The following is a 26,810-nucleotide window of genomic DNA, read 5'->3' on the forward strand; positions in this document are numbered from 1 at the left end:
GGTGGGTGGATCACAAGATCAGGAGTTCAAGACCAGCTGGCCAAGATGGTGAAAGCTCGTCTCTACTAAAAACTACAAAAATTACCCGGGTGTGATGGCAGGCATCTGTAATCCCAGCTACTCAGGAGGCTGAGGCAGGAGAATCACTTGAACCTGGGTGGCGGAGGTTGCAGTGAGCTGAGATTGTGCCACTGCACTCCAGCCTGGGTGACAGAGTGACTCCATCTCAAAAAAAAAAAAAAAAAGTCAGATACAGTCCCTCTCCTCATTGGGTATATAGCTGACTGGGAGGAAGACAGCTATGGGACAATGGTTCCACTCTCTAAAAGGTTATCTTGATCTGCCAGATCATGAGTCCTTATCACTTACAAGCCACTTACCACCACATTTTTGTCTGCCGCCATAGCCTCTTTCCTGGCTCTTCCCCTAGGCATAGGTCCAGATACAGCCAAAAACCTTTATTAGTGGATGTGCTGCAACTCAATGGGACAAAAATGAGAGGAAAAACTGCATTCATAGCTAATAATCAACAGCTATTAAGTGGTTATTGCACACTAGGCCTTCTGCTCCTCCTTCTCATATGTTATCTCATTTAATTATCACAGTGACTGCTGAAAAAGATACTGTTATTAACGCCCTTTTAATAATAGTAATTATTAATAACATTTAAAAAGGTTAAGTAATACCACCCAAGATTACACAGCTAGTAAATAAAGAGAACAGTACTAAAATCCAGGCTGTTAGACCTCAAAACCCATATACTCTAACCATTAACTATACTGCTCCCTCCAACTCTAGTGGCAGCAGAGGAATCTGGCAAGTTATATACATGTCCATTTATCTTTAATTGTCTAAGACAAAACATTTTTGAGAATGAAAGGAGAACTAATAATTATCCTAGGACAGGAGATTAAAAACTTGGACTTTTTGGACAAATTGGGGCACGTGACCACCCATTTTATCAACTAAATCAAGGCTAAATCTTCAAGAATGTGTAGGTTTAAATCACAGAAATGTAAAGTATTAAATACTTTAATTTCCATAAATTCATAAATCTAAGGCATACCGTGTGATAGTATAAAAGCTAGTATTTTCATAGTTTCAGGTACCTACAGAGATATAATACTTCCATATGTGAAAGGTCCATATGAATCTTGGCCACATCTGATTGTTAATGGTGCTCATGCTGTTAGTTAGTAGAAGAACCTGAGGATGAGTTACCAGGGCTTCATGTTCGCCTCACACTCTCATCTTCCAGTAGACAATTCAATTTATTCATCCATTCATTGTTTCATTCATTCATTCTTCAAAATATTTAGTAGGGGGTCTCCTTTTTGTGTGTGTTTACCAGGCATTGGAGATAAAAAGACACGAATAAGTCATAGTGCCTGTTGTCCAGATTTTCGCAGTCAAGTGAGGGAGGCAGGCACATACAGGATCATTGCAGTGGCAAGGAAAGTGCTAATAGTTCCCTCCAGGCATGAGTTCCTTGAAGCTGAAGCCAAGAAAACACTAGCTTGTTATGATTATAAATTCATACCCCCAACTTACAAATTTAAGGACATTCAAATGTCTAATGCTTCACTTTCCTCTTTGATTTATAATTCATAATGCATTTTTACATAAATTATCTCATTTAATTCTTATAATAACAGTGGAAAGCCTGCTTAGCTTCCTTTGGTAGATGAGAAGAATGAATCTATGTTTTCCAAGACTACAGGGCTAATAAGCTGGGGAGTAAGAATTTTAAACTTCAATGCTTTTATTTGCAAATCAGAACTATATTGAGATTGCCTTCATTGAATATACTGGAAGGAAATAATAATCCAGAATCACATTAGTCATCTTCACCTCTACCCTCCATCACTATGAAAGGCAAATCCAGTGTGCAAAATCAGAGAACTAGGTTTGAATTCAAATATTTTCACTTACTTAACTCTGGGGTTTCAGTTTTCTCACCTGCAGATGCAGATAGCAATTTTCCTCACTGGACTGATGTGAAGGTTAAACAAGGAAATGTAAGCGAAAGATCCATGGTGGCTGGAATGCAGTAAGTAACCCATGCGTAGTTGACGGCCATTGTTTAAATCCTGAGACAAGGTTTAAACAAAATTAAGTGCAAAGAGTCACACTGGATCTACAACTGCTTCATCGAAAGAGTAGAGTTTAGAATTTTCATGACAAAAAAGGCTAAACACTAAATATAGCTGAGGACAGCATGACTTTGTGAATATAACAGGGTCTATTAAACAAAATAAGCCAGAAACAATATTAAAAACTGCATATCCTCACTCATGTGGAATCTAAAAAAATAGTTGATCTCATGGAATTAGAAAGAACAGAGGTCACTAGAGGCTGGAAAGGGTAGGAAGAAGGCAAGATAAGGAGAAACTTGTTCGAAGATAGAGCAAATTTAAAGCTCGGTAAAAGGAATAAATTCTAGTGTTCTATAGCGCTGTAGGATGACTATAGTTAACAATAATATATTATGTAGTTTCAAATAGCTAGAAGGAGGATACTGAAGTTCCCAATACAAAGAAATGATAAATGTTTGAGATGATGGATATGCTAATTACCCAGATCTGATTACTATATATGTATGGAAACATATATGTACAATTATCTTATGTCAATTAAAAGATAAAATTAAATTTAAAAAAGAATTAGGCAAACGTAGATTTGAATCTGGTCTCTGACATGCACTCACAGTGTGATTGTAAGCAAGGTACTTTATCTTTCTGAACCTCATCATTCTCAGCTATGAAATGGGATAAAAGGACCTTTCTACAGTGAAAACAACAGTAGATAAAGAACCAAGTGAGACTCAGTGAGGGCGAGGGACTGGGATTTTCATATGTCTTGTTAAATCCCCAGCATGTTGCACAGTGCCACGATGCACCAGCAAATGTTCACTAGCTAAATTGGTCAGAGTACTTTGTTGGCACAGGGTGAGTACTCAATGAATCATCAGTATTTTTTATCAACAACTCTTGCTGGAATTAGACATTCGGGAGACAAGGTACGGAGAGGCATATTGCAGTGCCAGTGAACAACTAAGATTGTCCAGGAATCTCTGTGACATACTGACCAAGGCAAGTTGTCTTCCCAAATTTAAATTTCATCAGGAGGCAAAGGACACGTTGATCAGCACCACATTTTGGCAGTAAAAATTTGCTCCATTTGACTCTCCTTATCACAGGTGCAACAATATGTTCACATATTGATCCATTGTTTCACAAATGTTCTTTTATAACCCAAAAGCCAAGTCCAAATCACCCCATGACTAAAATCATGCTCATGTGATACCTGTGTGTGCAGATGATCTAGACCAAAACAAGCTATAGTTTTTATAAAACCCATCACTGTGTTCATGATTTCCATAAGTGAATCCAGTCCCTTATCAAGAAAATTCAAACACTGTGGGTAGAATTGGGAAATGTCACTCTTTGTTCACAAAAGCAAGCCTGGGTCTTTGAACTAACTTTTGGAGATAAATTTGCATGTTCTTAAATGAGCACATACTGTGTGTCAACTACCACATTCAGTCCTTTGCATGTACTAAATATCCCACTATCTTATTAAATTCTCAAAACAACTCTTTAAAACAACTCTGGGAGGTGGGTAATGAGATCCTGCTTTTATAGATGAGTACTGAGACCAAAACTAGCCATGGATAAATAAATTACTACCTTCTTTGCATGCTCTAAATAGAAACAACATTTACAATGATTTTACTTTAGTGTCTACACAATTTTCTAAGATACTCTTTTGACTTTAATGTGACAGAGGAAATAAAATAGCTTAGAATTCTTAGCTTCCAGTATATAGTGGCTTTGCTAAGCTATAATTGGGGTGTGGAGAAAGGCAAATGCTCTCATAATATCATGAAACTTCAACTGGAACACAAAAAGATCTCCAGGTTACTCTGTGGTCATAATAAAAAATAACCCACTGACTCTTGAGGGTTCCAACTGCAGTTCCACAATTTGACAGCATTTATTGCATGGCAGCCCAGCAATAAAGAAGGAAATAATAGCACAAGAGATTAATTTTGAAAATATTAATTTAGAGATTAACATAAAGACATATTCCCTTTTTGCAAGATGATGTGTGACCAACCAGAACCAACACCGTTTTTATAGTGTATTTTTAGTTCTCAGACTTTATCAGGGAGACTGAAGTTCAGTGTACAATTGGTTACAGCAAAGACCAAGTACATTAAGATACAATTATGCCGGGATGCTAACACTCATTAGTTGTTTCGGGGTGCCTTTTTTGCACGGCTTGCAAGTTTTCTTGCTTACCTTGGTAAACACTGAGTCATTTCCCTGAATCCTCTATCTGATTGGTAAATGGCCTGAGCCACTGTCCCTGGGTGGACATGTCTGCTTTGGGATAACAAACAGAAAAAGTCAAGAACACATTTGAAAGTGAGGTCTAGGCCTGTCCTCAACAGCATTGATTCTAATTCTGATTTGTCATGGATTAATAATACTGCATTATGCTTTTCAGTTTATAAAGCACCTTTATATCCAAGTCACCTTGCATTCTCATGCAAGGGGACAAATATACTAAGAAGCTGAGGGGTAGAGAAGGTAACTGACTTACCCACATGACATCAGAAGAAGTGAGAGAGTTTAGGTCTGCAGTTCTCATAGTCTGGTGTTTTATCAGAGTCCCCGTGAGGGCTTGTGTGCTGGGTTCCAACCCAGAGGATGTGAGTCTGCAGGTCTGACGTGGAGCCTGAGAACTTGCATTTCTCACAAATCCTCAGGGACCACACCTTGAGGACCATCAGATTAACAGGCAGACCATCTGAGTCCTAGCCCAGGGCCCTTCTCTTTAGGCCATGCTTCCCATGCACCACAAATGGCCGTAACTTCACTGGCTTTCTATCCCCACCATTTAAAATTGATCTTTCTTTAAAATGTAAAACACAAAGTTCCATTTGAACATTTTAAACCTGTCAACAGAATGTCTCCCACTTTATTGAAACATTTTAACAATAATGGAAAGCATCTCTTTTTTTCCTATTAGGAGGGAAAGAACAATGACTAGTCATGGTATTAAAGGTTGTTTGTTAGTTTTTAGAATTTTTCCAGTAAAATTTCCAGTTTTCAATAGAAAACACCACCATAAGAGCAAATAAATCAACCAATCAAGTCTATTTAAAGAAAAACTATAATTTAACAAGAAAGTATAAACTGTTGGGTGTATAGTAGCATTCATGTAAATGGCTGCGTTTGCCAAAAAGAGATATGTAAGAGAGAAAATGAACGTGCAATCTGGTTGGAAATGGCATTTCCATGCCCTGAATCCTATGTAACTGTTCACAAAACCACGTGTCTGAGACAAATATTTGAAGAATTCCATAGTATTTAGGAAAAACAAATTATTTCCACTTAGGAATTAGCATATTCCAAATTTCCAATATTAAACTCACTTACCTTAAACCCAACTCTTTCAAACTCAGCACTATTGACACTTTGGCCTGGATGATTCTTTGTTGGTGGGGTCAGGGGGTTAATATGTGCACTGTACAATGGTAAGCAACATCAAAACCCTCTACCCACTAGATGCTGGTAGCACCCCCTTAGCTGTAACAACCCAAAAAGTCTCCAGATATGGCCAAATGTTGAAAACCAAAACTTCAGGAGAAAAGAACTCAAATTAGTTGAATTTCTACTCCATGCCCCAGAGTGTGGAGCATTTTACATACAAGATATTTGGGTTATTTAACTTAATATGGGTTGAGGGATGCTGGGGAAGCCTCAGCCTCCAAACACATTCCTTCTCTTCCTTGTTGCTAGACCAGGAAGCCAGTAAATATGTATTTCCCTTTGGGCTAAACATCTTTGTTTCTGTGAAGTCCTTTAAAGGTGGAAGGATGCTGAAAGCAGCAACCCACTACCACTCATATCTCAGTATGACTTTGATTTAAGGACACTAGAAACAGGAAAAGAGGCTAGAACAAGGGTGCCCAAGGTCAGGAAGAAAGAGTAGGTAAAAGCACTGAATAAATTTCACCTTCTCCACAACTTTTCCAGTCTCTTTTCCAAAAAAAGCCATGGGTCAATCTGAATTTCTCAAATGTGGCTATCATAATATGTCAGATGGTTGCAAACCATTTCACAGCCTTGAAGCTGAAGGGACTCTGCAGCTTCAAGTCTCCTTCTTGTCATTTATTTTTTCAGTTATTCAACAAATGCCTGTTGAACAAGGTAACATGACCGGTAAATGGTAAAATGATTAGAAGTAGGCCAGCAGGTACAGCACTGTGTGGTGCGTGCTATGGTAGAAGGATGCAGTGGATGTTATGGGATCATAGAAAGGAAGTATGAATCTCAGCCGTGGAGAGCTTGGCATACCAGAGAGACACGAAGTTAGAGCTGTGGAGACCAGATCATGAAGTCTGGCATTTCAAGTTAAGGACTTAGTTTGCATTTCATCCGGAAGCTTAGGGACAGCAATGAAATATTATTATTGTTATTTTTTGAGACAGAGTCTCACTCTGTCACCCAGGCTGGAATGCAGTGGCATAATCTCAGCTCACTGCAACCTCTGCCTCCTGGGTTCAAGTGATTCTCATGCCTCAGCCTCTCGAGTAGCTGGAATTAGAGGTGACTGCCACTATGCCGAGCTAATTTTTTTTGTATTTTAGTAGAAACAGGGTTTCATTGTGTTGGCTAGGCTGGTCTTGAACTCCTGACCTCAGGTGATTCACCCGCCTTGGCTTCCCAAAGTGCTGGGATTACAGATGTAAGCCACCACACCTGGCCACAATGAAGTAGTTAAATTAGGGAATAACCTGACCACCTATCAAAATGAATAAAATAAATTTTTAGATAGAAAGAAAGGCATATTCTTAAGCTAAATTCCTAATTTTCCTGTGCTAAATGCCTTGTAACACTTAACTCTTTCCTTCAAGTCTCAAGATGGCATCTTTGTGCTGGCCTCCTATGTATCCCACATCCACAGGCTAGAAAACACACCTTACTAGTTTTTTAACACAACCCTATGGATCCCATCTATTGATTGTTAATAAAAATTTAATTTGGGAATCATTTATAAAAAGATGTTTTGAGTAATTTGATAGGCAGATAAGACCACAGTCTAAAACTCATCAGCCTCTTATTAGAAGTTGAAGCAATTCTGGAATTGCCAAAGCCTTCCATGGAGTGTCAGGCCAGAACTAGAATAGAAGGGGTTTGTTCTTATCATTGCAGATTTTCTGATGCTACAAGATTACCTCAGAACAATTAGAAATCATTTCAAATGCTGATTCATCATGTTCTTTTTTTTTTTCCTATGCTGTGATAATGTAGGTAAATTTTGAAATCAAAATAATGGAGTCATGACACTTAAAATTCTGTGTGAATTCTTAAGATGATGAAAATGTGCTTCTGAAGGGTGCTTGGAGTGGGTATTAGGGAATGAGAGACCACTAGATAACATAAGTGCAACTAATGCTGTCTTATATGCCCCTAAATTTGTATGTGAGGAACTGCCTTGAAAGACTCAAAGGGAATGCAATGCTTTTGAATTCATTTACCATTTCTCAAGGGCAATCTTTAATGACACCATTACTTTCCTTAAGAGGTCACATTTCTGGTAACTTTTTGAATTCCTTCATGTGTGCTTTGAATATATGTAGTAAGTGCTCACTAATATTCATTGAATCAATGAATGACTGAATGAATGGTAACATGATGTAAACCTCCACATAAGACTAAATAGAAGGCATAAAAGAGGTTGTTGTTGGAATAAACCAATTAGTAGGAATTCCAATTACATTTTTGCAGAAGTGAAATTTACAGTCATTGATTTCATAACATGAAAATCACCCTCAGACAGGAGAAAAAAGAAATCATAAAAAGTTTTAATACACATCAAATGAAGAGTCACAAAATCAAGAGAACAAGTGATTTTTTTCTACATTTCTATTATTTTTTAATGTTTTATTTTTGTTTCATATTGCTTTTGGAATTGGTTTAAAAGGAAATCACAAATAAAAGCTAATAGAAGGAATAAATAAAGAAGACCCCAAACTAGGTTAAATTGACTGCAATGCCACTAATTCAGTGAACTCTGAGTTTCCTAGCCGTTAAAGCATGTAGGGTTTTGATAAAAACTAAGAACTGCCTAGTGCTGTCTGGCCCTTTCAGTCATTATTGGTGCTGAGAATGTGGGGAACATGACTTCTAACAGTGACCAAGTACCTATTTGGTGTCACCACTTAAAAATCTATGTGCCTCACGCCTGTAATCCCAGCACTTTGGGAGGCCGAGGCGGGTGGATCACGAGGTCAAGAGATCGAGACTATCCTAGTCAACATGGTGAAACCCCGTCTCTACTAAAAATACAAAAAATTAGCTGGGCATGGTGGCGCGTGCCTGTAACCCCAGCTACTCAGGAGGCTGAGGCAGGAGAATTGCCTGAACCCAGGAGGCGAAGGTTGCGGTGAGCCGAGATCGTGCCATTGCACTCCAGCCTGGGTAACAAGAGCGAAACTCCGTCTCAAAAAAAAAAAAAAAATCTATGTGCACATTTGCTATAGAAGATAACAATTACTTCTTACAGAATACCTTCCTTGTTTGTAAATAAAACCCTTGCCAAATCTCTCTTCTCAATGCACAGACCAAGTTTAAAATATAGCAAGTTATCCTTTTCTTATAATTTAGAAAGATTTTGAAAGCACATAAAGTTGTGCATAGTTGTTTATTTGTATTAAAACTCATAATGATTTGGGGCAAGTTTATTCAGTGTTGGCATTAGCCAGAAACTTTGTGTAGTATTTTTAAACTTTATTTTAGTTATAACATATTTCAAACATTAAAAAAAGCTCAGAAAATAACATGAAACTTCTTTGTACTCACTGCTTAAATTTTAACAAAAACACTTTGCCATAGTTGCTTTAGGGCTTTTGTTACAAATAAAATGGATTTGAAGGTAATCTTTCCCATTAAATTCTCTTTCTTTACTCCCAGAGATAATCCTTACTTATCCCGAGGTGGCTATATATGCTTCTATACTTTTACTTTTACTGCATACATGTGTTACCATTAGTAATATGTAACCTTGCTTTGTGTGTTTTGGGAATTTATATAAATGCTTTTATACTCAAGGTCTACTTTTGATAATTGCTTTGTTGATTCAACAAGTTTTTCTAGTTTTCACCATGTTGATACTTACAAATCTCTTTCCCTGATTTCTCTACCCTATATTATTTCAGCATGTAATACATTTGTTTATCCACTACTGATGGATATGTGGGTTATTACTCTCCAAAGAGGATGTAGCAGACAGGGTGGTTCTGATTCCCATGCAAACCTTGACACTGAACACCATCAAACCTCTGACATCATCAGACTTTTATTTTTATAAAGTTGAGGTACTTACATTGTCTCATTGCTTCTTTAGTAACATTTTCCTAGTTACTATTGATGTTTTTGATATTTTGACTTCCTCTCTGTGAATTACTTCATTAACAACCATTTCATTGTGGTCATTGAGAGAGTGGGAGGGATTGTTTGTTAGTTACTTAACATCAGTTGAAATTATTTATATGTTTTGGATGTTAAAATATTGTCTTTAATCTTTTCATTTGCATTTTTTAAAATCTGTGGCTTCTCTTTTCTATTTGTTCATGATGCCTATTTTGCTATAGATATTTGAATTTAATGTAGTGCCATTTCTAATCAGTCTTTTCATTTACGGTTTATGCTTTTTGCATTTTATATGTGATATCACATATAAAATTATATAATTCAGAAATTATATAATTTAATTGTATAAATTATATTATGTAATTATAATACAAGTGTTTTCTCTTTTTTCTTTTTAAATGTATTAAAGTTTTGCATTTCACATCTAGAGGCTTAACCCATCTAGAATGCAAGCCAGTTTTCCCAGAACCATGTCAATGTCTCTCGCTCACACCACTGCTTCTCACTCTCCACTGATCTACATTGTTACCTTCATCATATACCAGTTTTACACATACTGTGGCACGTACCTGCAGACACACACACACACACCCCCCATATGTGTAAATGGGTTCACACACACACATTCCCTCTCTCTCTCTCTCTGTCTCTCTCTCCCCCCTGCATAAGTGTAAATGGGTTTGTTTCCAAGTTCTCTAGCCTGTTTCATTGGTCTGTTTGTCTACTAGTACATAGATATCATCCTGATTTTATTAATCTAGCTTTATAATAACTTCATATCTAGCCAAGGAAATTTCCCCCTCCTAATTCTTCTTCAAAGTTTTATTGATCATTTTTGGCCCTTTACTCACCATTATTAATTTAGAATTAGTTTTCTGTCAAGCTCATGAAATACTCTGTAAGGTTGTGATTAGTTGCATTGAATTTAGAGATTTATTAGATGAGAATTAACATCCTATGATATTAAGTCTTCCTACAAGGACATAGGTATCTTTCTTCAAAGATTAACATCTTCCCTATGTGCCTCAACAACATTTTATCATTTTATCCATAGGAGCTTTCACATCTTTGCTTAGATTTATTCACAGGTAATTTATAGTTATTTATATATTCTGAAAAAGTTCTTTTATATTATGAATACAAGTGCTGTGTCAGATATGTGTTTTGCAACAATTTTATCTCAGTCAATGGCCAATTCACATTATTTTTTATTGCAACTAGCTAAGACTTTCCATATGATGTTGAATAGAACTTGACAACTGGCACCCTTGATTTGGTTCTGATTTTGAAGGAAATATTATATCAATAATTATAATATTTGCTTACAGTTTGAGATAGATTGTCTTTCAGAAAGAGTCCTTCGATTTCCATCTTGTTAAAAGTTTTAAAATTATGACTGGGTTGTATTTCCTCTATTTTTTAAAACCACCATGTTTTTCTTTAATCTGCCAATATGATAAACTACATTAACAAATGTTTCTAATGTTAAATACTATGCATATACACACACATACACACACACACATGAGTTGGGTTCAATAATTGCTATTTTATTTGTGATTTTTGCATTTATACTTAGGAAAGAGATATGCCTTTTAAGTTTTCTTTCTAATACTGATTTATCTGCTTTTGCTATGAAGATGTAATTAACCTCCTTAAGTGATTTGGGGAGTTTTTCCTTTTGCTGTTTTCTAAAACATCTTATATAACAAGACAATTTTTCCTGGAAGGCTTAAGAGGTCTCTAGTAAAATTATAGCAACCTATTCTTTTTTATAACAAAGAAATTTTAGATATAGATTACATTTATTTATTTTTTCTTTCTTTTTAAAAAATTATTATTATTATTATTTATTTTAACAGGTTCTGGAGGAACAGGTGGTGTTTGGCAGATTCAATTTATATAATGATTGTAAATAAATCTGCTCATGTCTTCTATTTTTTCTTTAATCAATCACAGCAATTTATATTTACATAATGTTCATTTTTATAATTTTTGTTAAATTAACTGATATGTTGTTACTTTTAAATATGTTCTATGTCTGTATTTATTTGCCCTTTTAAACTTTCTAATTTTGACTATTTCTTTCTTCTCTCTTTTATTAATCAGTCAAGCCAGAGTTTTTTTCTTTTTCTTTTTCATTAATATATTCCCTTCATTATTTCATTTCTTCTATTTACTGTAGATTTACAGTGTTATTCATTTCCTAATTTATTGATTTAAATGTTTAACTCATTTTTAATCTTCCTCCTTTCTAATTTATGTGTTAAATATTATAAATTTTCTCCAAGATTTTATAATCTTTAAAATGTAGCGCTTATCTTGTCATTTGATTTTAATTATTTTGTAATTTCAATCACATGTTTTAAACGATAAATTATTCTAAAATAAGTTTTGCTAATTCCCCCATATTGGCCATTTCTAACTATAATTCTTTTTTTTTGTACTTACCCATGTCAGGAAGAAAGAAAACAAATGTATACTTTGATTCTCTGGAGGTTTATTAAAATTTCTTTGTGACTTTTTGTGTGGTCAATTTTGTAAATGTTAACTGTATGCTTACTTCAAGAATATGATTTTCTAATTTGAGGCTGTAAGTTTCCAATATGTAACATGTATAGTTAATAGCTTTCATTTTGTTTTGCAAAATTTTTCATGACTTATACTAACTGTTTTTTCTGCTTAGCTGGCTTACTAATTTCTCAAAGATGTATGTGAAAATTGCAAGCCATGTTTGTTAATTTGTCATTATCTGTATAAAGTTTGCCAATCACTACTTTATGTAGTGGAGTCTATATGATTTCGTTCTTTCAGGTTAAGATAGTTGGAGTTTACCTTTCTTTATTTTGAACTTATGAGTGTTTAACTAAACCATGTTATATTTTATCCAATACGTGTATGTTTTTAGTCCAGGAAGGAGCTCTGTGCTGAGTCTGTCTATCATGTTGCCAGACTAGAAGTTCTCATAGGTAATCTTACTTATGCAGATACATATGTTTGAGTACCGTTTTGCCATTTATTAGCTGTGATATACCTTTTTCTACTTCAGTCTTCTCATTTTAGAAAATGAATTTATTCAAATCTGCATTTGACTATCATAAGAATTAAATAAAATGATGTATACAAGCTAGGCACAACACCCAAATATAGTAGTCACATAATAAATGTAAGCTAGTATGTGAAATTGATTACTATTGATTAATTATGTTGAATATTTATAACTCTATAGATTTTAGAAATTATTGTAATCATTTTTAATAAAGACAAACTTATGTTTGCATGTAATGTGCTTACATTTTATTTTTCAGAATCTTAAACGGAAAAAAATTGGCTCACAATATCTTCTTTCTGATGATTTCTCAGGGCCCATAGGGGCTATGATTAAATAAAGCAAAAAATCTAACGGTGGTGTATTTTGAGTTCAAATAGATCATTTATATGCCTGTGACTTGTCTGCTAGCCTATCTACCTCTCTGATTTGGTGTGCTACATCTAAAGCTAAGAGCCTTTTCCCTGTGTCCTTGTTTATGTGAGAAATATTTTCAAGTGAAAAATTCAATCAGTTAAGGAAGATATTTTCCTATAGGCAGTAGGGATTTAGGAAGAGATTAAAAGCCTAGGGATGGTATAATTCAGTTTGCATCCTATAGAGATGGCTATTTTGGGGGAAGATGGGTTGGACAGGATGTAGTGGAATTATAAAGTATCCCCAAGCTTTTTGCTTCCTGGTGTGCACACATTATGCAATCCTCTATGCTTGAGTTTGGAAGAAACCTATGAATATGATGGCTCCATTGATTAGGTTACATTAGTTACATTATGTAGCAAATGATGGTGAGAGAGTCACTCTTGTGCTTAATTACATTAAGTCTAAGACTATTAGCATAGTAGGGTGGAGGAAGGATGTAAGTCAGTGAGATGTGTTCCTATTGGTTTGGAAGAAATATGCTCTCATGTTTATGGAGAAGACCTGTGACAGGAATAGTAGGTAACTTCTGGAGCTTAGAGTGGCCTCTAGTTGATGGCCACCAAGAAAGCAGGCACTTCAGTCCTACAACTATAAGGAAGTGAAGCCTGCCAACAATCACATAAGCTTGGCAAAAGACCCTGAACTCCGGAAAGGAACACAGTCCAACCATCATTGTGATTGCATCTTTGTGAGACCCTGAGCAGAGAATCCAGCAAACCTGAACCTGACTTCTGACCTACAGAAATCATGAGGTAATATATGGTAGTCATTTTAAGCTGCTAAATTTGTGGTAACTTTATACATTGCAAGAGACAAGCCTGTCTAACCTGCCTTATTTTGTTGTTGTTATCATTATCTTGTTTTATGTTAGGCTTTTTAGCAGAGTGAAGCCATAGTTTTTAGTTTCTGTCTATAGTGATATGTTGAAAAGAGGGGTGAGGAAGGGACTTTATTGGCCCAACCAGAAATAGAAACTAAGAACCCATGACTGGATTCTCTCCCTTTGGCACCCAAGTAAGACAGAGAGATCAATTGGGTTATTGTAATGGCTGAGGCCCAATGGCTCAGGCCCAAATGAGACAGATCTAGACAAACACTGAGTCTTCTGGAATGGAAATGATGACACAGTTGAATAAAGATCAATTAAGAAGGTAGACATGAACTTACTCATCCACTAAATGTCAATGTGGAATGTCCCAGAATGACCTTAATGTTTTTAGGAAGATCTTGATTCTTTCAACCAAATTAGAGAAAACAAAGGTGAGAAAAAGTTTTACTAGAAACATAATGAGTTCAATTTGAGACTGTTAATAAAGATGATCCCAAATATTTTTCTCCATGTGTCCATGCTTCTTTGCAATGAATCTTTGCAGTTCTTACCACCAAGAAGTGGAAACCCATTTCACTCCTCTTCTCTCATCGTTTGAATCTGGGCTAGTCTTGAATCTTGCATTGGCCAATAGAATAAAGGGGAAGTAATGGCATATCAGTGCTAAGTTTAGGCCTCAAGCAACACTTTTGCTTTTTCTCTTGGTACCATGCAGCCCCATGTGGGCAACTCTAGGTTAGCCTACTACTAAATGGAGGGCTACATGGAGAGATAAGTCATCTTGACTTATCCTGGGCCAGCCAGGCCCCACCTTAGCAGGCAGCTGAGTTTAACATATGAGTAAATCCAACCAACATCAGAACAACCACCTTGTTGAACCCAGCCCAAATTGTCAACCCACAGAATTATAAGCTAAATTAGTAGTCATTGTTTTGAGCCACCAGTTTTGGGGTAATTTAAATTATGGCAAAAGCTGACTTTTACAAACGTATTAATTTTCAGGCACTTATGAAATATCCATTTAGGTATGTTCAATGGGTAGTCTGGGTTCTAGATCTGGACCATAGGAGAGCAGATGATGTTCTAGATAGAGATTTAGGAGTGATCAGCTTACGGATGAATGTTGACATCAAGGATGAACATGAGTATAAATTTTTATTTTCTGAACAAGATGTCAATTTCTTGATGATAATGGCTATCATTAAATACTGTTCTTCCTTCAGCTCTACTGCCATTGTTTCTAAGGAGAAACTATCACAGGATGAACAACTAGGAGAAATCCCTGTGAGAGTAATCAACTTTTCTCTTGAGCTTGTCTGAGTTGTTGAAGCAGCTTGAATCATTCCTCTCAGAATGAAATGTTTGGAAAAAAGAAGTTTAAATTTGCCCTTTCACTGAATAGTTTTTACCTTTACTGTTCTGCACGTTAGTGGACCATTCTACCTAAGGCATATGTCATATGCATGCATAATGTACGCTACTCAAAAGTGAGAGATCACCAACAGTCATGTGATTCAACGTTAACTTGAAGATCTTCTTGATAACCCTGTGAAGTTGGTATTCAGATTATCCCATTTTACAGGTGAAGAAACAGAGACTCTAGAATTTAAAATGTTGCTCAAGATTACCCAACAAGTATATTTAAGAGACAGGATTCAAACCTGGGTTTAACTCAGTCTCTCACACTTTCCACCACATTACCACATCCAAGAAGACTTTTTGAATGTATAATTGAATTCAGTTCTCATCACTACCTTGGGAGGTATTCCTAATCATCTAAAAACCCCTTTGCCTTGTAAATCTTTCTTTTTGTCCTCTCCAACACACTATTATACAGATTATTTTACCCTATCTAAAAACCCTTGTAAGCTTCTCCACATGGCCCAAGAAATAGGGCAGAGCCAGACTGGGTTATGCTTCCAACTGAGTCACGCTAACCTATCTTGTCATTAGAAATGTCTCTGAGTCTTTATCTGCCCACAAACTCTAATTAATGATCATTTAACTGTACTGTCAACTCTGTTTAAATTTGAGTGATACCAGTTGTTTCTTCCTTGGGCCAACCAATAGCAACAGGGGAAGGCATTCATGCATGCCATTGTCCGGGTGGTTCTGGGCCTATAGCAGCCCAGTTTAATGGGCATTCAGAGCTCATTAGTGAGGAAACACATCAGGAGTGACCGCTCCGGTGCCACACGTTGCAACTAATAGCCCTGCCGAACAGAATCGTTTCTGTTTCTGCTCAGTTGTTGTGAAATTCTTTCGATGTCAACAAGTGGTCGTGTCGGCAGGAGCCCGCCATCCTGCCCAGCAGTTTTATCCGTTGCTCTCCTGAGCCAGACTTGTGTCCTCCTCCATTGTCCAGCCCCACAAAGGAGCCTGAGCAATCACAAAGCCTTCACAGCCATTCATCATCAGCTCACCGATTCTGCGGGCAAGATTGCCCGCCAAAGTTTGGGCCAGTCCTGTGGGGATGGCATGTATGAATCCACAGGCAAGACACACTGGGCCTCTGCCCCCTGCCTTGGGGATTTGAACAGTACAGACAGTTTGATTTCCTCATCCAAGCAAAAACCAAAATTACATGTACTATGGAGAATCAAACTAAAAATGTACTTTGAGCCTAACAAAAAAATTGCAGGTGTGGCAAGATTGGGTAAAATTATTCCACCTGGCAAAAATATTCTATAGTGGAAAAGAGGAAATTCTAATCAAAGGGGCCACTTGGCATAAAAAGTTGGCAATAGCTTTATCTACTCAAGAGATGTATGTTCTTTAATTCACAAAAAACTTAGTATATTTGCTCAGTCCATAGAAATGAAAGTTGTCTATAAAATGTCATGCAAACTTTCTAATCTATATTTGGGTTTTAGAAAAAAAACTGTTTTTATAACCAAGTTGTTGAGAATTGGTCCTACAGAAGTACTAGAAAATTGTTTTCCAAGTATAGCATTTTAAAATCATAAGAAAAATGCCTTATATTTTAGTAAAAGAAACAACTCTGCTCTTGTTGGATGATATACTTTCTTCATGCTTTCAGTGTTCTCTGAAATAAATATCTGTTACAATTGGCTTCGTATTTGATAAAGATTCTTAACTCCTCAGGTCATTCTTCAAGCCCCAGTCCTGTCCTCTGAATGTCTTCAGTGTCCCGTATCTGTATGCTCTTGTATATCCTTCTTTCCTATGCCTTCTCCTTTCTTCCACTGGGTTTTTAAATTATTGGTTTGTGTATCTGTATCCCTTGCTAGACTAAGAGCTGCTACAAAGCTTTTTCTACTTCTTGCTTATTTTTGGTTGACTCAACACTTGGAGATGAGTAAATGCTCAATAATTGTTCACATCACAAAGTTGTCAAAAAGTGAGCTATATGTTTGCATTTTCCATCTGGGATCCCACAAAATATCAGCTATTAAATATTTTAGAGCATTATATCCAGTTCATATTTCAACTCATAGCCCTTGCAAATTTGGAGCTTTAGGATACCATAGTTAAATAAAAATTACTTCCAGATCAAATATATATGGTAGGATGAGCAAATGTTTTAATATCCACATTGTCACTGACAAACAATATCTAACTGAATTCCTTTTTGCTTTCTTCTTAAGATGTCCTTTCCCTTTGCTTCCAGTAATTGAGAATTTACTATGTGCCAGATATGGCTTACAACTCCAGTCTTTGCTCATTCAAATCCACTCAGCTGCTTTTATTCAATCTGTGAATATGCAGGATAGCATGATGGTTTTGCAGTCTCTGTAGTCATTATTATAGGTGGAGCCCTTTGCAAAGCCTGCATTTTAAAAGATTCTGAAATACTTTTGTGGGTGTCCTGTTTCAGGTGCTAGAAAGATGCTAATGGGCCACTCTGGCTTTCTTTTTGGTGCTTCTCTTATGCAGATTTAAAGATCACTAACTCATAAATGGGCTTTACCTTTCTAGATGAAGCTGCACGATTTCAAGGTAAGCAGATTATCTTACTTCTTTCCAAGGTGAGAGATGACATGCATTGGTTTTTAAAGAAGTACCCAGATGATGACTAAAATGAAGACTTTGAATTGTCTTTGCAATTATTAAAATAAGAAAAACAAAATATGTATAAAGTCTTTATTGTTTGTTTTTTTAAAATAGTTTCTCTGGTATCCTTAGTAGGTTAGTTCTGACCTTCACGAGTGTCATTTGTTTATGAGAGCTTATGAGGGTTTATATGAATTACTTCATTTAATTCTTCTAAGGATTTTATGAGGTAAGTCTTAATATTATCTCCATTTAACACATTTTGAAAAATGACGCCTAGAGGAGCTAACCAATCTGCTCATGGCCACAGGGCCAGTTACCTAATAGGCCACAGGGTCAGGGTTTGATTCTCCTTCCAGGGCCTATGTCCTTGACGAGAGTTCATATCTCCATTGGTTCCCATTCTGAGGCCATGGCAGAACTGAATTTACCTTGCGTCCTTTGGCAGCTGCAGATAGAAATTTTCTTAAATAAGTTTCTTGTAATGCTAGAACTGCTTTGGCAATATTGGTCCAGTATTTCCAGAAGGATGTTGTCTAAGACAAGCCTTTCTACATGCAACTTGCTATCTCCTGTCAGGTCATATGAGGACAGCTCTTCACCTGTATGACCACCTTGAACTTTTCACAGTAGGACATGAAGGTGTGTGTTTTGTTTTGTGGTTTGCAATCCCCACGGCATGTCACAGAGGAAGTGATATGGAACTATTATCAAAAGCAGCTTTTGTGTCCCATTTGCATGAGTGGGGAATGAGGGGCTTCACAGCACATTTCTTTGGGGGACTTTAAAGAGGATAATTGAATTGTTTAAATCAAATTTGGGTGCCTCTGTCACATATCATTACCTGTCTTTCCTCTATCTATCTTCTTGTTTTTCAAATTAATGGCACATACCACACACTGACCTCCATTAGCTTAATTTGGTTGAGACATTTTCCAGTCCATATCATCAAAATGAGAGAGAAAATTATGTTGGCCAGGGAACCATCTGTAGAGTGCAAAATGTTAAAGCAGCAGGCATTTTTCTATATTTTCTCATTTTTGAAAGATGCTGTATACAACTCTAAATACTTAAAGTCACTAACTCAACATATTTCTCAGATTACTGATTTGGATTTCATAAATGAGGCTGGTATTTCTGTTGCCTAGTATGAAATTCAAAATATTCTCATATTCGAATCCTAACACATGCACTACATAAAGAATGTGAAAGCCTTTGTCTACTTAATTAGATGTTTCTCTTAATGGAGAGTACTATATAAAGCTCTCTATACGCTCTAGCATTTCACAAGAAGTGCTGTGAACTAAGATGATCTCCGAGCCCACCAGCTCAACACACTCAATTTTTAATGCATTGACACATTAACTAGTGCTAATTGCTTTCTTCTGTAAAGTAAGTGATATTCTAACTTTCCTGTTCTTATTTTCAACATATTCCTATTTTCCATTTCTGTTCTTATTTTCAACACATATCTGAGACTAAGAAATATGATCTGTAGATTAAATGGTCATAAATAATTCAATTTAGCATAATTTTTTGTATGTGTTCCAGTACTTTTGCCACGCTGTAAAAACACAACATTGAGAGGAGAGTACACTCTTTAGTAGAGAAAATGTACAGTGATTGTTTGCTTATCAAAATCACAATGTATTCAAAAATCTCTTTATAAACACCATACAGCCACAAGGAGGAATCCTAGTGAAGTATAGTGGAAAAGGGGCAAGAGACTATTTGCTGGCCCTGGTTTTTCCTTCACCAGCTGTGTGACTGCAAGCATGTCACTAAACTTTGCCAGGTCTCAGCTTCCTCATGTGTTAAATTAGGGCCTTGAACAAGATGTAAGTTTCTTCACTCATCCTTCACCAAGGACCCTTTAAATATCTTTTCCTCAGCTTCCTTATATTTTGAAAGAGTTAGTCAAAGAAACATTTATTAATGATTAATTTGCTACTATTCATTAATAATCATTTTCTACTAAAAATCTTTATGGTATTGCCAGTCAGAAGTTTTCATAAACATGGGACCACAAGTTTGCCAAACTAATTTAATATGATTGTAACTGAAATCAATAAAATCATACATTAGTAAGTCAAGGCCAGTGGTTTTCAAACTTTTTCCTTTCATGGCACCCTTGAGGCTTCAAATATTTTTCCACAGTGCCTCAAGGCCAAAATAGACACCTGAAAGTTCTGTTTATTAAGTACTTGGGTCCAAACAACTTAATAGGCATTTATGTCTTAAGAGCTTTTATTCAAATGATAGCCATTTTAATAAGAAAAAACACCTAAATTGAAAAAAAGTTTTTATTCTATTCTTATAAAACCATGATTATTTACTAACAAAAAATGTGTGCCTATCGGGCACTATATGCCTTTGTAAATCTTGTAATCAGATAATTTCCTGTTCCACATTGACTTTCACATGGCACCTGACTGCTTTTTACTGCAGCAATGACCAAAAACTCAGTTTCACAAAAATAGGTTAGCAAAAGAAATGGAGCCCAATCTAATGTTGAGACTGAACTACCTTGAGCTAGAAATGTGCCTGGCATCTGACAGATGTTGAATGTTGCTGTGTTTTCCATAAATTTAGAATTATCCCTCAGTGCCCCTATGAGTTCACTTCAGCATCTGACCTCCAACCCCAGTGATTCCTGGCACACAGTTTGGGAACCACAGAACTGTGTAATTTTCATTAGGTTTTCTGAAGATAATTACGACTTTTAGAGACCTCAGATCCAGAACCACTAGACCAGAGGCTCTTCAGTTCCTCCCTTTAAACTCTAATATTGCAGCATTTATTCCCTCAATACTTACTGAGCACCTACTATGTGTCAGGAATTGATCTAAGCTCTTAGGACATCATTGAACAAAACAGATAAAAACCTCTCCCTCTATGGAACTTTTGTTCTAGCAAGGAAAGACAGAAAATAAAATCCTCATAATAAGTAAGTGAGTTGTATGGTATGCTGGAAGGTAATACATTGTAGGGAATGAAGAGCAAGGTTAATGCCATTTTCAATGGGGCCATTGGGAGTAGATATTATTGAAAAGGTAGCATCTAGGCAGACTTAAAGCAGGTGAGGACTCAGTCCTACCCAAATCTACAGTAGGAGTGTTTCGGGAAAGGAACGGCGGGGCACAAGAGCTAAGTCAGAGGAGTATCTGGTGTGTTCAAAGACCAGCAAGGAGACCAGCGTGAAGGGATCGGAACTACCAAGGAGTGGCAAGGTAGGAAAAGAGATCACAGATAAAGTGGGGCTGGAGGCAGAACAGACAAGGCCTGGTAGAGCGTTATAAGAGCACTAGGCTTTATTCTGAACATGATGGGGCCACCTGAGGTTTCTGATGGGAAGTATGACATGTTCTGACATATGATTTAATGGGATCACTTCAGCTGCTGTGTTGAAACAGACTATGAGGGAAGGAACCAATCAGGGGGCTATTACCATAATCCAGGTGATAGTTGTTGGCAGCTTAAACCAGAGTAGCAGCAAAACTGGTAAGAAAGGCTGGCGAGATTTTCCAATAGATTCTAGGATACAAACGAGTGAAGTCAAAATCACCCCAAGATTTTGGACCTGTGGTAAAATTTAAATACTACAACTTTACATTTTTTTAAAAAATTGATTTTATTCAATCCATAGAATAAACTTTGATATTAGATTTTTAAATGCTTCTAACCTTTTATACTCAATACCTCTTAGCTCAGAAATTAAACAGTTTTACTAGAAAATTACTTCAGAACACATTAACAACAGCTCAATCCAACCGGACACATGACACAAATCACAGATTTTTAATGAAAGAAAATAATTTGTCTGACAAATGTGTATCTTGAATTTTATGTGGCAGGCAACATCTAGGTTTTCTAGGTGATTTAGAGATGAATCCTATTCTGTTTCTACTTCCAAGGGTCACACAATTTATAAGTGTAAATAAAACAGAAGGGATTGCAGAAAACAGAGCCCTATGTAAGGCCAGGATAACATACAATGTATTTAAAGATAAAATGGTCGTAATAAGGTGCTGCTGAAGAGTTATGGAAAGTCAGAGGAGGAAGAGATGACTCCCAGCTTTTTATGTGAAAGGAAGGTACCAGGGGAAAGAACTCATGAATTAAATGAACCTCTAGGAATGAATGCCTAGAAATACCTAGAACTTAACCCTGTTGAGATAATAAGGAAGAATAGCCTCTGTGGTCTATGGATTAAAACAGATTCAGGACTGAGTTGTTCCCTTTAAGGCTTGTAGGGGGTAAGATTGGTTCTGAGACCTACCTAGTGAAGCCACGATTAGAGTTTGAACATCATTCAATATGAAAGGGAAAACCACTCAAAGTGTTTCAATAGGAAGCTAACTTGAAGGAATACAGGTTTGAAGAAGGTTAGCCTGACAGCAAGAGGCAAAATGGGTGGGAGGAATGAGAAACCAATGATGTAATGGCATAAGTAAGATAGTCATAAAGACCTGATATAGGCTAGTGGCAGGGAAGGTAGAAACAAGGTCACAGATTTAAGAGATTTTTAGGGGCAAACTGTTTCTCCCACCACTGTCTTGACCAGGAGGAACCTCTTGACCAGGAGGAACACCTTGAGCAGATCCATCTCATTTGTAGCCAAATACACTATGGACTTTTCCGCCCACAACACCATGCCCTCCCTTAAGTATACAGACCAGAGTCCATTCTCCATTTCAAGGGGTGAGTGGGAGAGAAGACCTTAGCAACTCGGTGAAAGGAGGCTGCCTACACAGAGGACTGAGCAAAGTCTCAGTACTTAGGACATCTAAGTCCTGAGTCACTTCTGCTGGCTACTATCCACAGATTAGTGCAAGATGCTCTCATGAAGAACCATCAATAGAGCTGCCCAGCATGGCCATGTACATTGCTCGCTGAGATGAAGCTTCTGTGAGCAGTGAACACTGGCTCAGTTATCCATGGTTCATGGGCCTGGTTAAGGATGATGTCAGTCTCCAGGAGTGGAGGATGTGCAAGCCCTGAAAGTGGTCAGTCCTGGTATCCTTGTCCTGGACCCCATCTACTTCCCTCTTTATTCACAACCCCTTTGTTCCTCTCACCTTTCCCTCCAACACAAGACATCCTTATCTAGTGTATGTGCGTAGGGGAGTTGAAACAAACTACAAATTTCTCAGAATATGATGTTTATCCACTAAGTTCTCTTGGTATCTTGGCTTTCAAACTCAAAGGCCAAGGATTGTTTTGTTCTGTGGAATTTCTTTACTGCCACCCGGATGGTAGTCATTGTAGGATAGAATGTGTAAATGCACATGGGGGAGGAGGCCGTGGAATGTACTCTCCAGTTCATCACAAAAATATCCTGTTGTAAAATGCTGCAGAGATTAAACAACCAACTCAGACATGGTCAAGCTGAATTGGAGACTCGTGAGACAATCTTGAAAGATAAGAAACCAGTCAAATGAGTGACTGCAGCAGCCTTAGCTTGGGGTTGAGATTCGAAGTTTTCTTTATAGATGAAATAGTAGGAATCATGCAGTAAGATAGGATTACTAAGAACAAGTGTTGAAAGAAAGAGAAGGGTGCAGAAAATAGAGCCCTATGCAAGGCCAGAAAACAGAAAAGAAGCCAAAGATATAGCCCTAAGAAAGGTCCACGTGTGTGGGCAGGAAGGAGTCAGAGGTGAAAGAGGGAAGAGGAAGACCCGGGATGGTGACGTATCACACGGTGTCAGGCTAAGTGTTTCTGGACAGAGGGGCAAAGAGTTGTTCATGCTATAGTAAGGTCAGGACTGTGAAAAGGGTTTGGCGACTTAGATGCCCTGGTAATAACCTTGACTGTGAAGTAATCACTTATTTCTATATGTGATTATCTCATGATATAGTGCTTAAAAAATGTTGCAGCAATGGCTTAAAAATTCTCCAGTTGGTACTTCATGATATTCAATTAATACTGGCTGGATAGTGGATGGTAGAGATTGGGTGGTGAGTGTGGGGAGGCAGGAAAACACATTACACTGAAGTCATTCAATAAATAAATAGCATTCTTAGAATATCTCAGACGAGTTGCAAATACTGTAAAAAATGTGTTCTTCTCTTGTGATAGTAATGCAAGCAGCAGCTCCATGTAACTAAAATGTCTGTTAACTTAGACCTCGTGGTGAAAATTTTCATGCTGTAATATCAAAAGGACTGGAACTCCAAGGTAACTCTCCAGTAGGTGAGTGTCACAAAATCCCAAATTTATATGCTGTTTTTTCCCCCTGCAAACTAACAAACGGGTGTGTGTAAGGAATTTGAGATCAGTTCTATTGTTAGTTCCCTGCATCTTCAAAGCATATCCAGGGTGAACATCCTACCAGAAAGCGGATGATAAACAACTTGTTTACTTCCTGCTCTGTTCTCCAGTGACTAAGACTTATGACTGACAGCTAGTAACATTTTTTGGGGATACCACAAAGGATGTTAGTTTCCTCCAATATCTATTGGGCTAGATTATCTCTTTAGCCCAGTAGATATTGGAGGATATTGGAGGAAACTAACATCCTTTGTGGTATCCCCAAGAAATGTTACTAGTCAGAGAAAGCTATTTTCTAACAGAAACATAGCAAACCAAACCAAAAAGAAATCTGCTTTTCTCCGTATACTGACCCTTCTCCCCAAGTACTGTGATCAGTTACCACCACAGCATCTGTCACAAGTACTTGTGATGATACTCAACCTGCCAGAGCCCCCTCCTACTGATAGACTCTTCTCTTATAGATATGACAAACTAACAAATAAAATAGTTTAAAAGAGACTTTTCCTCCTGGTGAGGACAAGATTTGGTTTTGTAAGAAAACAACATTGTGCATTCAATGATGTGGTTTATCTTGGAATAAAAGGTGATTTCCAATGAAATGCATTATTGTTTTATGCATTTCTAAAAGCAAAGTATGGATAAAAACCCCAAATGTCTTTTAAATGAAGGACAACTGATCTCTAAACTAGGTAACTGATGCATGAATAACAAGAATCTATCCCTTCATCACAGTACATGTGGCTGACAATTGAATGATCCCAGTTTCCAAATTAATTACAGACTTGCATTTTCTTCTACTAACGTTTGATTTTTTTTAGATGGAGCTTTACATGTTTTCTGTTTCTTTCTCCTGTTTCTATCCCAAACCAAAGAGAGGATAGCTTCTCTATCATTTTTCCATACCAGATACAAAAACAGAAAATGAGGAGAACGACAAGAGTGCTCTGTGACCCCAAGAAAATGTTTGTTCTTGTATCTTTTTTTATTTGAGGCAATGAGGGGAGAAAACTTCACAGAGGAGTAAACCTGAGACACTGATTCAAGAGCCAGACAGTTCAGTGAACAGGATAATCGGGGTAGTTTTTGACAGGTGCGGCTGCCTGCCTATAGCTGGCATATAATCATTACCATTTTAATAAAGCTCTAATAGGGGGCTGATCATTCAATGGGGTGTGAGGATCCTAATTCAGCTCCCAATCCCGCATGAATGTGCTAGAATTTGCAGGCTTTGTTTTCCTCTTTTGTACCCCTGAATGCCAATAATTACTGGCTATAGATTCAAAAATTCTTAGAACTGGAAGCTAAATTAGCTCTCCTAATACTGCACAAGAATGTCAATACTCATAAAAAAGGAAGCAAGTGTTTTTTTTGTATTTTTTTTTTTTTTTTACACTTGTAGGCATTGTGAAGACCAGCAGTTGAAGTGGGCTGGCTTACAGCATGAATAATGACATTACTGTCTCTCTCATGAAGAGCCCTCCCTCTCTCAGGAACAAAAAGTTATCCATTGGCCCTAATAAAATAAGTCTTAAAATCATACATTGCTTTTTAGGTTTCTGCTTTTCTTAATGTGAGAGAATTCACATCCTCTTTCTGGTCTGGTTTAAAGGCAGGATTTGTAAACATTCTACAACTCCCAGTTGAAATGTAGGTATCTCTCCGGGGAAAAAAAAAATGACTTAACCTCCCTAAAGCCTATTTCCAAAGACAGTATTCACAGTGAAACCACTTGGATCACAGGTGGAATTGTAATTATAACTATTATGATATTGGAGATTATTATTTACACAGCACAGTGGGCAGAACCCCATGCTTAATATCTTCTGTGGGGTTTTTCATCTGCTCTCTTAACACCTCTATGAGATGGATGTTTTTTTAGGCCCATTTGCAGAGGGTGACACTCTGAGTGATTAAATACTTTACCCAAAGTTACACATCTAGTAAGTGCTAGAGCAAGGACTCAAACTTCCCATTTCAATCTATGTTTCTTATAAGTGTCATTGGTCTGAAGCTCCTCAAGCCTTCAGCATTTAATTCGGTGGTAACTGTGCCTCATCCCAAATCCCATCCAATGCCACAAGGTGCCATAGCCATTCACTTCCTCTGGTTGCCAGAAATGTTCCTCCATGAAGCAAAAAAATCCTGGTTGTGATCATTGCTCTGGCTGATACTAGGAACAAACAAGTGCATTTGAATTTTCTTCCTGGGGGCATCAGACCACACTAAACAAGTCATGGAGAATGAAATCTTAGCAAGAAAAATTCAACTGTTGATAGCTAATCTTCAAAATAGTTTATCTATACTGATGACTTGCCCCATTGCTATCCTTTGAGATCTGTGCAGGAGATGCCCTGCTGGCTTCTAATACAGTATGTGTGGGTAGCGGGTAGAGGACATCACACACATGCTCACTTTCAAATCTCTTCAGTGTCCACTGTAGACATACGAAGGTTCTAGGTAACTGTCTTTCAGCTCCAGAAATACCACCATCTTCAGGCCTTGTTTCAGTTTTTCACATTTCAATTTGCTTTCAATAAGCAAACTGAGATTCAGAGAGTTGAAGTTTTCTGACCAATGTCACACAGTAGGTAAGGCACCAAAATCTGATTTTCATGATGTTTCAGAATTAATTTCATTATGAATCAAGATGCCTGGGAATCTGTAACACACACACACACACACACACACACACCCTCAATAAAATCTCCACAAATTACACCCACCCCATGTGAAGCAACACGAAGAAAAGAGATTGTTAGGCCTAATTCTCATATGA

Source organism: Aotus nancymaae, unplaced genomic scaffold (assembly GCF_030222135.1).
Source record: "Aotus nancymaae isolate 86718 unplaced genomic scaffold, 86718_ANA_hifiasm-v0.15.2.pri h1tg000021l, whole genome shotgun sequence".
NCBI classification, from domain to species: Eukaryota; Metazoa; Chordata; class Mammalia; order Primates; family Aotidae; genus Aotus; species Aotus nancymaae.